Genomic DNA, 12,926 nt, shown 5'->3' with positions numbered 1-12,926 from the left:
CGTCCGACTGCTAGAATAAAAATTTGTGGGCATTTGCCACGAATGATAAAATTAGAGCGAGGGGCAAGACAAGGCTGCAATCTTTCACCCACGCTCTTCTCCTTGTACCTCAAACCATTAGCACAGGCAATATGACAGGACCCAACCTTAGAGGGAATAACAATAAGACAGGACCCAACCTTAGAGGGAATAACAATAAGACAGGACCCAACCTTAGAGGGAATAACAATAAGACAGGACCCAACCTTAGAGGGGATAACAATAAGACAGGACCCAACCTTAGAGGGAATAACAATAAGACAGGACCCAACCTTAGAGGGAATAACAATAAGACAGGACCCAACCTTAGAGGGAATAACAATAAGACAGGACCCAACCTTAGAGGGAATAACAATAAGACAGGACCCAACCTTAGAGGGAATAACAATAAGACAGGACCCAACCTTAGAGGGAATAACAATAAGACAGGACCCAACCTTAGAGGGAATAACAATAAGACAGGACCCAACCTTAGAGGGAATAACAATAAGACAGGACCCAACCTTAGAGGGAATAACAATAAGACAGGACCCAACCTTAGAGGGAATAACAATAAGACAGGACCCAACCTTAGAGGGGATAACAATAAGAGGCAGTGAACATAAGATATGCATGTATGCTGATGACGTTCTGTTATTCCTTAAAGACCCAGGCTCAAGTGTACCTAGATTGATGGATGTTTTACAAACATTTGGAACATATTCAGGGTATGTGCTTAACATACACAAGACCCAAGCCCTAGTATATAATTATACCCCACAGGAAGAGCTGAAGAGGAGGTATAACTTCCAGTGGACCTCTTCATCCATGAAATATCTTGGAGTAAATTTACCAAAAGATACACCCAAACTTTATGACGTGAATTACGATCACATCAACAAGAAAATATATGATTACCTGGACAGGTGGAATTCACTTCCCTTGGATCTTAGTAGTAGAATTGAAACAATCAAAATGAACATCCTGCCGAGGTTACTGTATTTGTTCCAATCACTGCCCATAGAAATCCCACCTAAACAGTTTAGAGAATGGGATAAACGGATATCAAGGTTTATCTGGAAACGTAATAGACCAAGAATTAGGTATACAACATTACAATTACCAAAAAACTGTGGGGGTATGCCCTTACCAAACCTAAAAGATTATTATGTGTCAGCCGAATTGAGACCTCTGGTGTGTTGGTGCAATTCACAATATGAATCCAAATGGAAAGACATCGAGACTACTTTGACAGAGACACCCATACAGTCAGTTTTGGGAAATAAGGACACGGTAATAGAAATATACAATAGACAAAATCAATGGATTCATTTCGCTCTTAAGACATGGTTTAGGGTAGTTAAGCAAAATAATTTAGACAGAGCGCTCAAACTGCTAAGTTGGCCTGCATACGACCCCAGCAACACAGGTTAGCAGATTTAAACAGTGGATGCAGAAAGGCATCACATCATTCAGTACAATTATAAGGAATGGGGACCTAGATAACTTCCAGGACCTAAGTAAAAAAACATGGCTTGGATAAACAATATTTTTTACAGATACCTACAAGTTTGACACTATTTCTTAGGGGAGATAAAAGTGATTCACCCACGAGCACCTCAAAAATTAAGCCAAGTATTCACTAACGCATACAACTTGGGGAGTAACAAAAAAACCATTTCAAATCTTTACTTGTTCAATCCTCAACGAAACATTCTACAAACTATATTAAAAAGAAATGGGAGGAGGAACTTGACATTGAAATAACTGATGAAACATGTTTGAACATATTAGAGACTCAACAAAACTCCACCAACTCAAGGCCATGGAGAGAATTCTGTTGGAAGAATGTTATGCGTTTCTTCATAACACCTAAACTGAAATCAAAACAGACTGGCTCCCTACACCCTTGTTGGAGAGAATGCGGGCTATCAAGGGTGGATCACTCTCATATCTTCTGGTCCTGCTCTGCAGTCAAAACTTACTGGGGAGAAATAAGATCGAACATTGGAAAAATAATGGGATTTGACATAGAACAAACATTCATTTCTTTGTACTTGGGTGAAAAACCTGATAACTTATACACTAGAGAAAAGTACCTCTACTGGCAGCCAGTAAAAAGGCTATCACTAGGAAATGGCTACTAAAAGACCCTCCCACTGTGACACAATGGATAGATATTGTAAAAGAAATACACCATATGAGAGTATGACCTTTGCTTTAAGAACTCAAGAGGAGAGAGGTCAGGAATACTGGGAAAAATGGGTTACGTACTTGAATATGGTCTAATTCAAAGATGATGACAATGTAACTAATATGATGAATGTATGATGTGCACTGTAACTGCCAGATCTTTTTTGTTCTTTTACTTTACTTGTACTTTCTTTGTGTTTCTCAATAAAAACAAAGTATAATATATATATATTTTTTTTTAAATATGACTACAAAAAAATATATCCATTAGCGTGAAACTGTGAAACCTCAGGAAATGAACTTCCTCTGAAAATAGAGGCAAAACACAATCACTTCTAAACTTAAGTATATTTAATTTTAAGTTTGTAAAAAGAGGTAAAACCCCTGCCCCCTGAAGTCACTTGGAAATCAGATGCAAGGTGCTGAAAGTGCCTCTTTAGTGAGTTACATATACCATATGCACGCAATTACTCAGCATGGCTTCCACTGATTCCTATGGGGACCTGACCTTTCACCATTCCTCACTAATGGGATCTCACAGAGCACCTTTTCTCAGTTTGCTGATGTATGTATGTATGTATGTATGTATGTATGTATGTATGTATGTATGTATGTATGTATGTATGTATGTATGTATGTATGTATGTATGTATGTATGTATGTATGTATGTATGTATGTATGTATGTACAGTGGGGGGGGGGAAGTATTTGATCCCCTGCTGATTTTGTACGTTTGCCCACTTACAAAGAAATTATCAGTCTATAATTTTAATGGTATGTTTATTTGAACAGTGAGAGACAGAATAACAACAAAAAAATCCAGAAAAACACATGTCAAAAATGATTTGCATTTTAATGAGGGAAATAAGTATTTGACCCCTCTGCAAAACATGACTTAGTACTTGGTGGCAAAACCCTTGTTGGCAATCACAGAGGTCAGACGTTTCTTGTAGTTGGCCACCAGGTTTGCACACATCTCAGGAGGGATTTTGTCCCACTCCTCTTTGCAGATCTTCTCCAAGTCATTAAGGTTTCGAGGCTGAGGTTTGGCAACTCGAATCTTCAGCTCCCTCCACAGATTTTCTATGGGATTACGGTCTGGAGACTGGCTAGGCCACTCCAGGACCTTAATGTGCTTCTTATTGAGCCACTCCTTTGTTGGCTTGGCCGTGTGTTTTGGGTCATTGTCATGCTGGAATACCCATCCACGACCCATTTTTAATGCCCTGGCTGAGGGAAAGAGGTTCTCACCCAAGATTTGACGGTACATGGCCCTGTCCATCGTCCCTTTGATGCGGTGAAGTTGTCCTGTCCCCTTAGCAGAAAAACACCCCCAAAGCACAATGTTTCCACCTCCATGTTTGACGGTGGAGATGGTGTTCTTGGGGTCATAGGCAGCATTCCTCCTCCTCCAAACACGGCGAGTTGAGTTGATGCCAAAGAGCTCAATTTTGGTCTCATCTGACCACAACACTTTCACCAGTTGTCCTCTGAATCATTCAGATGTTCATTGGCATACTTCAGACGGGCATGTATATGTATTCTTGAGCAGGGGGACCTTGCGGGCGCTGCAGGATTTCAGTCCTTCACGGCGTAGTGTGTTACCAATTGTTTTCTTGGTGACTATGGTCCCAGCTGCCTTAAGATCATTGACAAGATCCTCCTGTGTAGTTCTGAGCTGATTCCTCACCGTTCTCATGATCATTGCAACCCCACGAGGTGAGATCTTGCATGGAGCCCCAGGCCAAGGGATATTGACAGTTATTTTGTGTTTCTTCCATTTGCGAATAATCACACCAAATGTTGTCACCTTCTCACCAAGCTGATTGGCGATGGTCTTGTAGCCCAATCCAGCCTTGTGTAGGTCTACAATCTTGTCCCTGACATCCTTGGAGAGCTCTTTGGTCTTGGCCATGGTGGAGAGTTTGGAATCTGATTGATTGATTGCTTCTGTGGACAGGTGTCTTTTTTACAGGTAACAAGCTGCGGTTAGGAGCACTCCCTTTAAGAGTGTGCTCCTAATCTCAGCTCGTTACCTGTATAAAAGACACCTGGGAGCCAGAAATCTTTCTGATTGAGAGGGGGTCAAATACTTATTTCCCACATTAAAATGCAAATCAATTTATAACATTGTTGACATTCGTTTTTCTGGATATTTTTGTTGTTATTCTGTCTCTCACTGTTCAAATAAACCTACCATTAAAATTATAGACTGATCCTTTCTTTATCAGTGGGCAAACGTACAAAATCAGCAGGGGATCAAATACTTTTTTCCCCCACTGTATGTATGTATGTATGTATGTATGTGTGTGTGTGTGTGTGTGTGTGTGTGTGTGTGTGTGTGTGTGTGTGTGTGTGTGTGTGTGTGTGTGTGTGTGTGTGTGTGTGTGTGTGTGTGTGTGAGACCACAGGTCATTGAGGTCAATGATCCTATTAAGATGTTACAAGTACAGTATGACAAATCACTTTAGAGCTCTTTCCATACTGGAACAATAACCTACTGCACATCCAATATGTTTGCAAGAACTTTGAAAGAATGTAAATAGCAGAATATCTGCTACCGGAGTTTTAGGTAGAATATTTCATGCAGGGAATCAATATAAAACGTATTGAAAAGGTAAAAACAGAAATGGTTCAAAGAGAGTCGCATCTTTCTGATCTCTCTTTGAGGTCAGTCCACCTGAACTGCATTATTTATTTTTCCACGCTTTTTTCCTGGAGAAAAGGGGAGGGTGATGGTTTGTAGCAATGGTCAATTTAAAAGTCAGATTGCCATATATTACAATAATGTGCTCTGACAACTCTATTGACTCCAGTCCACATTTTTGGGGAAATAAAATAATGGAACTAATACTCAACACCTGTTCCTTTTCAGCATCCCCAGTATATCAAATATGCAAACAGTGACAGCTGCGCTGCAGACTGAGATAGCAGAACCGGGCAACTCGAAAGACAGAGCCATGCGTTGTTCTCTCTGCTTTATCTTGTGGGCCCAGGTCAAATAGCTGAGAACAGAGTGTAATGGTTAAGTCAGTAATATTTAACATATGGCTTTTGAGGAACAGCACGCACTATCGATTTCTCCCATCTAAGCGGAGATTCAGAGAAGCAGCCCTATCAGCAGCCTGGCTTCAATTATGGGCTCCATAAAGCCCAGTGATAGAGCTGGTGTGATGTACAGCCTGGTAGATGCCAGGATCCATCCCATCCACCGGCATGCCTGCTGACGACACACATGCCATCGTACCAGGTGAATGCTAAGGGAAGTTTAATACAGAGATCATCAAGCTAGGACAGGTTTATGGGTTAGTGAGGTGACGGTGACAAGATGGTGCTCTCTCTCTCAGTAATGAGGATAGTGTCTAGAAATGAATATCGTAAACTTCAGACTAGATTTGATGGAGGAATTCATTAAACTGTAACGAAAGGTTAAAGACAAGTAGATGTGAAAGCAGTTAAAGGGACTTTGGAATTCTTCCACATTTAGGACAGGAGAGGAAAACAGCTATAAAGAGTGGCAGTTGAATATAATACTATCAGTTATAAAATGTATCAATCCAGTTCCACTACCTTCAAACCCGTATTTAATCACAGGACAAGAGCCTCTACAAAGAATGGTGAAATGACTCAGACTTAAGACTTCCGTTCAACTTATTTTGTATGTATTTGTCATGCAGTCAATAGCTACTTTGCTGAGGTCAAAGTATCACTAAGAGTAGGCTTTGCCTCCAGAGCCACTGGCTTGAAGTTGAAGGGTCATGAACTTACAGGGGAACTTCAGGACGACTTGACTAAGGCCTATATACAACTGAACTACTCCAATCTCAGTCCCATCTGACAGATGAAGTCATGCAATCTTACTCATTCTTGGTATTTCCAATAACCAAGGGATATTTCAGTAGTTATTCCAATGAGTTCTACTACACAAAATACTGAACTCTACATTACACTATGACTTTTACTTCAACAGCATTGGGCCTGGCAATGACAAAGTGGTTAATCCAAGCCCTGTTTCAGTTTGACGTCTCTACAGGGAGATTAAACAAGGCAATGTGTATGACTCAAGTGGGAGCAGGGGTTAGATTCGCCCGTCTCTCTCTCATCTAAATGAAAGAGCCAATGATGAGTTATAGACAGTAAGAGTGTAGTCAAGCCTTTAGTGGAACCAACCAGTCCGTTTTACCCATGCCACCACTAGATGGAAGATGTCAAAACTAGACAAATTAAGTTAAACTTCAATGGGATGGCTACTGAAAATGACAGAGACACCCACCAGAGCCTTTTCTTATATTTCAAATTACAGTAAGAGCACATTCAGCAGACAGGTTCCTGAGAATGCTGATAGCTCCAGATCGCCACTGGGGCATATTCACACAGCAGTAAAAAATGAGGCCATCAGCAGGTGTCCAGCCCAGTTGTCCGAGGATGGCAGGGGTGGAACAGGGTTTGGAAAGAGACCATTCCGAGATGCTCCTCCTATAGGAGAGGACAGTACTCAGATAGTCCAGACAGAGGAACAGTAACAGTCTATATGTATTCTGAGCTGGAGCTGGCCAAGCATGCTAAACTCAAGAGGAATTTACAGTCAAGGCCACAGTCCACACAGCAGTCAACAAAGCTGCAGTTGTCTTTTATGAGGATGAGCCATTCCAAAGCCCTGAACTGCTCAATTTAACCATAAGCGTTTCACCGGGATATATTAGTTATTCATAAAACATCTATTGACGGATTAAATAGATAAGCAGATTCAAAACAAAACTTTTGGTCTTACAAATCTTCAGAATAAGTGGCTCTGGTGGTGATTTACTCCCCCTCTGATAATTGAAACATGCATTCATTGATTATACTACAGGCATTTTAATGTTTGACATTCCACAATAAGACACAATCCATCTTCCAACATATAAAAAAACAAACTATCCTTTGACATACTTCATCATTTGCACATTTTCTTCATAGCACCTGGACACTCAGGCCTCAGTGGCCTGGATGCAGCATTTTAAGGCCTGGGGCAGTAAACAGGTCACAGTTCCCTGAGGACCACCTCCAGTATCTGAGTCTGGAAAACTTTAACCCCCCTATCCTATCCACCAGCCAGGATGGGCTCCCCTCCTCTCACTTAAGTCCCTCACAGTCCCTACAGCCAGTCATGAGTATATCTCTGAGTTTATGCCTTTTGCAGATACATTTTTTTTAGTCCCTTTCTCCATAAAATACTCAGGGCTGAACACATCTGTTTTTCTATCCGCATTTTTATTTTGTTTTTTCAGTTAACTTGATGTTCATAAAGAACAAGTAAGAAAAATACAAATGCATTGGTTGAGGATGCAATTGCCAAAAATATTGGCAAAGCTTGGCAAGTTATTTATTCTCCCCTCCAACCAGAAATATGAAATCATAGCAGTGTTTTTCCTTCTACCATAGCTTCTTACACACTCACTCTCTTTTGTTTAGTTAGCATTTGAGCACCCCCTTGTGGGAATTGTTGAAAACTGCTAAATTCTGTGTGGATTCTATCATCTGAGACCATTCCAGAAGTCTATCATTTTGAATGAAACATTCAACATTCATGACATTTTCAGGAGTAAAATACAAACATACTCCATTACGCTAAACAATAAAACAATGTTGTGAAGTCTAAGCCTACCTTAGGACCTCTATTAGGTCATGACTGGCTTGTGTGCATTAATGTGAAACATGCAAGGGGGAGTGTCTAACTTATTAAAAGGTACTTACTGGGAATTCTCAGACCATGTCAGAATGTAGCCTAATCTCCGGGCTCTGGCCTCCAGTTCTGACAGCATATGATCTCAGTCCACTGGCTTCCTGAATCCCTGATAAAAACATGACATTGACAAAGTAGAGTTCTAATCAGTGGAGTACTCTGGGATTCTCTGTGGAGCACTCCAACCTTGGTTGGAAGGCTAGGCTATATAACAAAAATACTGTACAATACATATTTCAGTGACATGAGAAAATAAGGGAACATCTCTAGAAGAAAAGAAGGGATCAGCATTCCTCTTAAGACACATATTTAAGCTGATATAGCCTAAGTTCAACTGCAAAAACAACACTTTATGTAAAGCATTGCAACCATTATCACTACCGTTTCACATTAGATGTATATAAGAATTCAATGTTGACCATTTAAGAAACTAAACCACTTCATCCATTGAGTTGCATGCAGAATCCACTCGTTTTGTTTCTCAGCTGATGCTGGTTGTTTCCTTTCCAGCTCTTTCAGAGACTGAAGTGGAGACAAAAGTAAGTCTACCCATGCCCAAAGACCCAGTTTTCAGAATGATGTTCAGAGAGCAGGATCTAAAATTAGGCCTACCCCATTCTGTTTTCTCAACTATCGGTCTGTGATGAAATAGGCTGGCCATTCTCATCCTAACATCTTTATCTAGAGGGGGTGAAAAATGGGGTCATCCACCAACAGTGTCGGGAACTGGATAGTGTGCAACCCCAGGAGAAAGACTATAATTTACTCCCATAGTAAATCCTGAGGCGTCTGTGCATGGGCAAACAGACTGACTGGGGCTTCCTGGGCCTCAGACTCAGGGATTCTCTTTTAATGATGTGGGGAGCGAGGAGAAGCCACATGGCTGTACTAGAACCATTCCTCTACCCTAGGCCCTAAGGGGAAAGAGGCCATAGAGCAAGGCTCATGTCTCAATGTCTGCATCAACAAAAACATGTGTTCCTTCTCACTGGTTCTTTACAAAGTTAGATTCGTATTCATACACATGAGTTTAGCCTAACAAAGATGTTGCCCAAAATAGAAACCCAGTTTCAATGTTATTGAAGAGCATCTTGTACCTGGAGATTATTTTGTGATGGGGATAACATTGATACAGTTACATATCGGAATATTATTTTTGCACTAGTGGGCTGTACCTGCACCAAGTATTTTTCCTTCATAGCTTGTCCTCTAGTTAGTTCTTCCAGTTAGCCAACTCGTTTTCAGCACTTTACATCTATGACTGATTAAAACAAATTTCTCTCATGGCTCTTTCTTGTCTCTCTGCAGCTGATATATGGAGAGCAATATGTTTGGAACATCAAATAGCAATAGATATCGTATAAACACCATAGTATCGTGGTAATATCGTATCATGAGGCCTCTGGCAATTCCCATCCCTAGTCATATTTGGGAAAGAGCTCGGAAAAAGATGTGTTGTGTGATAATTATGCTTCATTACTTTTTTTCTCTGACCCAATCTCTCAACCATTAGGCCTTATTTCCCCACACAGAACAGCAAACACTCTTAGCTAGGGAGCTGTTGGTCACATTCATATGATGTAATGTAGGCATGAGAACTGGATTAATAATAGAAACACTTCCACCAACAAACTAGTGTGGGGCACCCAACTAACAGTGCCCCACAATTAGAATGGCCAAGCTGTGTTTTCTACTAGCACAGCAACATATAACTAATAGACATACCAGAGCTGACCCTCACAGCCAGAGCCATTCTTGTGTGATTTATGTTGTCAGAAAGCAGGATGAGGCAGCATTACATTAAATCAAGTTTCACCCTTCCTTCTCTCCCTCTCATTAGGGCCAAACAAGGTCATTTTGGAGGCATTGGGTGGTGCGTCAAGAGATGTCGTGAAAATTAGCGCTCTCTTCAAACGTTTGTATTGATAAAGAATTGGAAGCAATGGACAATGTATGAGGAATGTAGGAAACCAACAGGGAACAAGAATAATGACTTCAAGCCAAGTTAGCGGGTGAATGGATATTAAAACTTCTTCCCCTTTCAGACCCTACATGCAGCTGTTAAAAACAAATGGCTGTAGAGAGAAAGGGATGTCACTGCTTTATGATAATGTGAAAAAGCAGGTTCAAAGGGATACAGTGCATTTGGAAATTATTCAGACCCCTTGACTTTCCACATTTTGTTACATTACAGACTTATTCTAAAATGTATTAAATTGTCCCCCCCACACACCAAAAACATACAGAATTATTTTAATAAATATTCAGATCCTTTGCTCAGTACTTTGTTGAAGCCTCTTTGGCAGCGATTACAGCCTCGAGTCTTCTTGGGTATGACGCTACAAACTTGGAACAACTGTATTTGGGAAGTTTCTCACATTCTTCTCTGCAGATCCTCTCAAGCTCTGTAAGGTTGGATGGGGAGCGCCACTGTACAGCTATTTTCAGGTCTCTCCAGGGATGTTTGATCGGGTTCAAGCCCGGCTCTGGCTGGGCCATTCAGAAACTTGTCCCGAAGCCACTCCTCCGTTGTCTTGGCTGTTTGCTTTGGGTCGTTGTCCTGTTGGAAGGTGAAACGTCACCCCAGTCTGAGGTCCTGAGCGCTCTGGAGCAGGTTTTCATCAAGGATCTCTGTACTTTGCTCCATTCATCTTTCCCTTGATCCTGACTAGTCTCCCAGTACCTGCTGCTGAAAAACATACCCACAGCATGAAGCTGCCACCACCATGCTTCACCGTAAGAATGGTGCCAGGTTTCTTCCAGATGTGACGCTTGACATTCATGCCAAAGATTTCCCACTTGGTTTCATCAGACCAGAGAACCTTGTTTCTTATGATCTGAGAGTGTTTAGGTGCCTTTTGGCAAACTCCAAGCAGGCCGTTTTGCCTTTTACTGAGGAGTGGCTTCAGTCTGGCCACTCTACCATAAAAGGCCTGATTGGTGGAGTGCTGCAGAGATGGTTGTCCCATCTCCACAGAGGAACTCTGTCAGTGACCATTGGGTTATTTGTCACCTCCCTGGCTTTTCCCCCACAATTGCTCAGTTTGGCCAGCTCTAGTCAACAAGAGTCTTGTTGGTTCCAAACTTCTTACATTTAAGAATGATGGAGGCCACTGTGTTCTTGGTATCAAACCATTTCTGCAGCATTGAAGGTCCCCCTTCCCCAGACCTGTGCCTTGACACAATCCTATCTCAGCCCTCTACGGACAATTCCTTCGACCTCATGGTTTGGTTTTGCTCTGACATGTACTGTCAACTGTGGGAGCTTATTTAGACAGGTGTGTGCCCTTACAAATCATGTCCAATAAATTGAATTTACCTCAGGTGGACTCCAATCAAGTTGTAGAAACATCTCAAGGATGATAAATGGAAATAGGATGCACCGGAGCTCAATTTTGAGTCTCATCGCAAAGAGTCTGAATACTTACGGAAATAAGGTATGTTTTTTTTATTTGCAATAAATGAGAGAATAGAAACCTGTTTTTGCTTTGTCATTATGGGGTATTGTGTATAGATTGATGAGGAAAAACATTAATTTTTATACATTTTGAATAAGGCTGTAACGTAAGATAATGTGGAAAAAGTGAAGGGGCATGAGTACTTTCCGAATGCACTGCAAATGAACAACCCATTGAAGACATTTAAGAGAACACATACAACTGAAAAAGTTTGACATTGGCATAGGCTATAAATTGGGTAAGTGATTATATGGTATTTCCATAGCATGTATTCCTGCCAAAAACCAGCATATAATTTTACAAAATAGGCATTGGCACATCAGTCTCATCCACAAATGATTTACTGGCATGTCTGACATTTCTAGCTTAGCCAAGTCTACATTTGGAGACTGTGGCAAATGCAATAGGCTATAGCCATTTTACCCATGACAAAGTGGATAGCAAGGAAGCAAACTAAAATAGCAATGCTAGCCACACAATATAGGCAAAGTTGCATTTGGATGGTGGCCTCGACTTAAATAACAAACTAAATTCATTAAAGTAAAGATTCCCTCTACCACAGACGAAAAGGGTTAACTAGCTGGTTATCTTTGCCTCTACAATTTTACCCTGGCTTAGATAACTGGGTCATTCCTACTAGGCAGTGCCTTTTCTGTCCCAATGGAATATCAGTTCTTATTTGGTGTAAAATGTGGATTACAAAATGCTTTAAATAAGGTCAACTGTCCTTACCTTAACACCAAATATGGATATCAATTTAAACCCATGTCTCAGTGGATGTAGGTGGTTTTCTCCAGGTGCTATTTATCAAGTGCCACAAGAAATAGAAGCCAATAATGTTTAAAATCTCTTTTATAGTTAGTATTATCAATACAAATTGTATTATTTCAAGATTTTCTGTATGTCCCCGATATGACTTTGCACCCTGTTAGTTTGTAGTAGTTCTCCATTTAAGAAAACCCCTTCCTACAATGACACCACATTCAGGAAGTGTCATAATTTCTTTGTTGGGAAAACTATGGCGCAAAGCTAAATAATTATAAAACACAGTTGTATCCATTTGTCACCTGTTAGTCTATGTCCCGCTCAAATGTCCACCCCGTTAGGCTACTTATTTTTTTTTTAATGTTGTTCGATAGATAAATTAATCCTGTTCAAGTGTTCACCATTATGCTAGCTAAATCTTGCGCACTAAGATTTATATCTAATTTAGGCTCAAAATGTCCGTTAGGTTCCACCCTGTTTAAATGCCTGAGCTTTACGAATACGTTTTTTTGAAAGTCAATTGTCCTTTGAAAGAATCTTTTTTTTTTATGTTGTCGGAATGGCACCGCATAGGAATAACCAAGATAGAAGTGCATTCTTGCCTACCTCCCTAACATAACACATCCCTGGTAGGTAGTTAACCAGCATCTGTTAGGTTGCGTCACTGCAACTCCACCGGCCGCAAGACCCTACAGGGCAGTACACTTTGTCGAATGCACCATAATTGTGCCCTGACTGCCATCAATCCAGGACACCTACATTACATT

General features: G+C 40.8%; 1 protein-coding gene across 1 annotated transcript in view; it reads right to left on the bottom strand.

The window, feature by feature from the left end:
- LOC115191827 (protein dispatched homolog 1) overlaps positions 1-12,926 on the bottom strand; it is a 76,644-nt gene that overhangs the window by 63,473 nt on the left and 245 nt on the right. Inside the window, exon 2 of the mRNA XM_029749790.1 lies at positions 7,948-8,045. The gene's annotated coding sequence lies outside the window, so the exon portion shown is untranslated. The remainder of the gene's footprint in view (positions 1-7,947; positions 8,046-12,926) is intronic.

The sequence above is a fragment of the Salmo trutta genome, chromosome 1 (assembly GCF_901001165.1).
Source record: "Salmo trutta chromosome 1, fSalTru1.1, whole genome shotgun sequence".
In the NCBI taxonomy this organism is placed as follows: domain Eukaryota; kingdom Metazoa; phylum Chordata; class Actinopteri; order Salmoniformes; family Salmonidae; genus Salmo; species Salmo trutta.
The sequence above is the reverse complement of the archived record's forward strand: the minus strand, read 5'-3'. Positions and strand labels throughout refer to the sequence as shown.